This window comes from Montipora capricornis, chromosome 14, assembly GCF_036669925.1.
Source record: "Montipora capricornis isolate CH-2021 chromosome 14, ASM3666992v2, whole genome shotgun sequence".
Taxonomy (NCBI): Eukaryota; Metazoa; Cnidaria; class Anthozoa; order Scleractinia; family Acroporidae; genus Montipora; species Montipora capricornis.
The window spans coordinates 12,347,805-12,352,804 of record NC_090896.1 but is presented as its reverse complement, the minus strand read 5'-3'; positions in this window follow the sequence as shown (position 1 = coordinate 12,352,804).

Genomic DNA, 5,000 nt, shown 5'->3' with positions numbered 1-5,000 from the left:
ACACGCAAGCAGTGCGCTCAGCATTTAAAGAAAGCCTCGGAGATGATTTATATGTTAATAAACACGTTGACAGTAAGAAGAGAATGGTGGAAATGTTTAATGCTGGAACACCCGAGGCTGTCAAAAAGCACATTCTTTGTAATATTTCTCAACCCAATGGCCACATTCGAATAGTAGCCTGTACTGTTGCATTTGGAATGGGGCTTGACTGCAAAGAAGTTCACCGTGTCATACATTTTGGCCCTGCTAAACACCTTGAATGTTATGTCCAAGAATGTGGAAGGGCTGGTAGAGATGGACAGCCAAGTTCATGCCTTTTACTGCACAATGGGCTACTTGGTGCACATTGCATGCATGACATCATGGATTTTGTTGCCAATAATACTGACTGTAGGCGTACTTACTTACCTATACAGTCATTTTCCAGGGAAATTTACTTCCTCTGTGTCAGGTCACAAGTGCTGTGACATATGCACTAAAGCATGTGGATGTCAACAAGAAACTTGCAAGGAACCTGTCATACTAGTTCTGGATGCTACCGAAGATGAAAACCTTTCTTTTGAATCTGTTCGTTCAGTTGAAGAAGATGACAAGGAGAAGAGAACACAGCCGAGCAATTTTCGGTGTGATTCACCAGGTCTTTGGTGATGTCCACAGCAGCGAATTGGAGGCACCAGAGGGTGAAGACGAGGACATGGAGGAATTTGCTCAAGAATGGGCAGACATCAGAGATGATTCTGAACTGTGTCAGCTGTTAAGTGAAAGTGACTTGCTTAATGTAGATGTTCATATGGAAGACATTGATCAGTCAGGTAATGAGGAAGTAAACATGAGCAGTGTGATTGGCAATCTTTTTAAACAAAAATTGTAAACATCATTAGCGACCAAGGGGCACCTAATAGCAAATTTTTTTCCAAAAAAAAAAACCTTTTTTAAAAGGAAGGGGGTCATGTCTGCTTCAAATGTTAGTGACTGCCCTGAGTAAGTGCACAAGTACAATCCAATTCTTCATGTTGCCTTTGTAATGATAGTATCCCGTGCTACATGTAGTGTTGCCTCTGAGTCTCTGAGGATGAATGGCAAATGGGCTCATTGACTAAGACTATCTTTGGAATGGTTAAATCCTTGCTTACATCTGTCAATGAAATTTTCACCTTCACCTGATTGGTTTTTGAAGCTTTTCCTGTACAATTACATTTACAAATGTAATAAATTATCATCTCTCATGTACATTGTAAGTGACGGGGGCACGAAAAGTTAAGAAAAATAACCAGAAAACAGTCACATGGAACTTGGAAATTGAACTGAAGTTTCGATGAGAGATTTCATTTATGTGTAATTTACTATAACTGCTGCTGTGAAATTGTTCAAAACTATTATTGTCTGACAGGTTTCAGTACTTTTTTGACCAAATGTGTCCAACTTTGATCTGTAATTTCACTTTTGAAGGTTACCTATGAATTTAAATACTGGATTGACCTTTCTGTCCTAAAATGTCATTCTAACGTGCTCTTCTCTCTCTGACAATGTTTTTCTTATGTTTGGTTATCCACCTGAACATGTCTTGAAGATCAAAGTCTGAGAGAAGGGTGGAATTAATACCATGAAAGTGTTCATAGGTACGCCCTGGTGTCCAACAGAAGGCCCTCTGATTGATGAGCTCTGTGACAATCTTGCATAAGTCAGACACCACAGAGAGTTCATAGTGGTGTCCCGAACAGCGGATGACACAACACTCTTGATCAAAGTTGTCAAGTAATGCTTTGGTGAAATCAATTGCATGACAGTAGCGATCTATAGCCCTGTGATGTGTTGCATTAGGACCCAACTTTCTCCTGACTTCTTTCAGTAGTCGATTGAAAAATTCAAGGAGTAAATCAAGGGGAATGTTATGTCCTAAACCTGACTTAAGCAACGCAGTTCTGTTCCAAACAAGTTCATGAGTATGTTTTGGTGAAAGCAGTGCATAAACTTGAAAAATCATCCCCAGGGCTTCAAGGGCATACTTTGTACTTCCTGGGTCATTTCTAAGGTAAGGCAGTTGAAACTTCCAGCATCTGAAAGTACGTTTACCATCACCCTCTTTGATGGCACCAAAATTAGCATGCCATACTCTAGGAAAGAACACTGATAACTGAACATGTCATCCTTCTCAGGGACTTTCTCTGAAGGCGCTGAGTCACTTGGGAAGAGTAACCCTTGTGAATCTTGTGGTAGCACCTTTTGGTTATGAGTGGCTTCATGATCACGCATTCGTTTTCCCACAACCGGGGAAAAAACCAATATACCTGCCATTGTCTGTTTGATGCCTGACCTCTTCTGCTGCTAACATTCGAATGACGTAGCCATCTACAACGTGTTTGGCAATTTTACACACATATTCCTTTTTCTCCATGTTACTCGCTTCAGGGAGGTTTGGTTGGGGAAATTCACCCTTAGGGCTATCTGAAATATCAATCATCCCAAGCTCATTTAATGCAGCAGCTATAAGCCTTGCTTTAACTTCGAGGTCGAAAAATTTTCTTCAGGGATTAAATGCCGCATCAACATCACTGCTGACATTTCTTCTGTTTATTAAATTTCTGTCGCTGTAGAGAGTGCACTTGTCTCCTGTTGATTTGGTGTTGTAGAAATTATGGAAAGCAACCTAAAAACAGATACATACAAACATTAAACTATTTTTTTCATGATTAGAAGACTATGCCAGTGAATGAATGTGCAATATATTTATTATTATTGTTATTTCAATAAAGATATTTACAATATATTTAGTTTCCATCACCCATCAACTGATGCGTTTCCTTTCACAGTGACAGATGTCATACCTTATTGACTGACCTTTTTTTATCTCAAATAAAAAAATTATCATTTAACTGTGTGCTTTTAAAGTGTAAGTGTGCAACTAATTTCCTAATATTTATCTCACAAGATATCTGGCATTGGTGTTGCTCACTGAATATACTTTACTGAGTATGAACCCATTGGCAAAGCTACACATAATGTATATGACTCATAAAATCTGGCTTGAAGGAAACATTAGATATTTTCATACCTTCAAAAACTTATTTCCTGCATGCCAGTCAGCAATTTCCAAGTGCAAGCCTTCTGGACGTTCCTCTGGAGTAAAGCCATTTGCAAGCTCAAAGAGTGCATTCACACCACGTTCCACTGACAGCTGATCAGCCACTAAACCTTGAGAGGAATAAACTCTGTTATCTCCATCACCATAGTAGGATACATGTTGATGCAGTGCTGTCAGTACTTGCTAAATACCATCTGAGTCACTTTCGTTGCGATACAACATTCCAAGAAAAGACTGCAAAGAGAAAACACATATAATCCTGGTTATTTTATGGGTTAAGTGGTTTTTGGAAGGGTTAGGGGCAAAAAACTGGGGGGGGGGGGCATATTTATACTTAATTATATCTTACTACTACAAAATGTCAGACTCTAACTTTTACTGTAACTGGAACATGAAAACAACAAGACTTCAAAGCAGGAAAATTAAAGTCATTTTTCCCATCTCTACTTTTTCTGATTGTTATGTGACTTTGGCTTTTAATGGGCCTGAATTAATTTTAGTAAGCCTGTAAGTCATTTTAAATAACTATGTAATACCATTTCTGATTTCTCAGCCATTTCCTTGCTGTACTGGTGTGGTATGTGCTTACAGACCACAGGCTTGAGAAATGCCAAATGGGGTATTTCCACAATTGCTCTCTCAGTATGAGTTATGTAGTTTTTCCCTTTGCAGGTGGTGCTCACGGCGAGTTGGTGAACACACCATTCTCCATCTGCATAACAGCATCTGCAGCAGGCTTCGCACTCGACAAGCGGGTTCCTGAGACACGATTTTCCAGTGGACATCTATATTTTGATGCTGTTCAGTCATACTGTGAACTTCCTGCTTGAAGTCGAAGTTATCGAACACCAACTTTCTTCCTTTGTCAGCAGTAATTACAGTAGACTGTTGAGAGTGGCCATCAGTCATTAGAGGAGGGAAACTGGTGTCAGATGGTGCCTCAGTCGGTGCTTGGTGATGTTTCTGAAGTCGTGCTGTCCCATCTTCTACCTTCTTCTCAACAGGTGCAGCATATTCTTTCCCAAATTCATCCAACTTTCTGTAATAATACGAGTGTCCTGTGGTTACTCTGAGGGAACCCAGTCGGCAAAGAGAAGCCTGAAATAAATAATTAGTCTATGATCAGACATTTTACCATAAAAGGACAGTTGTAATGTTATTATTCAATACTCTAACATTTGCTACCATCATTTTCTCATGAACTTTGGAATTATAGTTGTCTGTACAACAGAGTAGGACATGTCAAAATACATGGATAAATCTTATCCTTATGATGTACATGTATATATTTTGAGGGAAAATGGTATATATTCTAAAATTATTTACACAGGAAACATCTCATTCACATTATACTTACTTTCATAAAAATTCATAAAATTATGTTTACTTTAAGAGCTTCTGCCTGAGAGACCGGGGCAGACTTGGAAATGAAGGTCGCCCAATTTCGCTTAAAATTAGTACACAAAGTACTTATGTCGACTTATGTAATATTCCAAAGTTTCAGCTCCAACGACTGTTTTTTTAGCCGAGTTCTGGATATCAGCCCCTCAGGGGTCCCCAGAGGCTGATTTCCAGTGCAATTTTGGCCACTTTTAAATCTCTCTTTTAGCAACATGAAATTAATTTCAGGCAAAAACAAAACCATGTTTGTAAAGCCCTATCCTTAGGCTTTTATGGGTGAGAACATTAGTTCATGGAAATTTTTCGCTAGCCTGTGGCTGTTATCACAACTTGGTCATATTTGAAGCATATGGGAAGCAACCGGAAATGGCCTGTTTTTCAGACCAAATATTTTCCATGCCCATGTTGTATATCTTGAGGTCTTAGTATCCCTGCAAAGTTCAGCCCTTAGTTTAGTAATATCAAGAAGAAAAAAACTTACGAGAAGATGGCTAACCAGGCCACTTCCGGTTAAAGT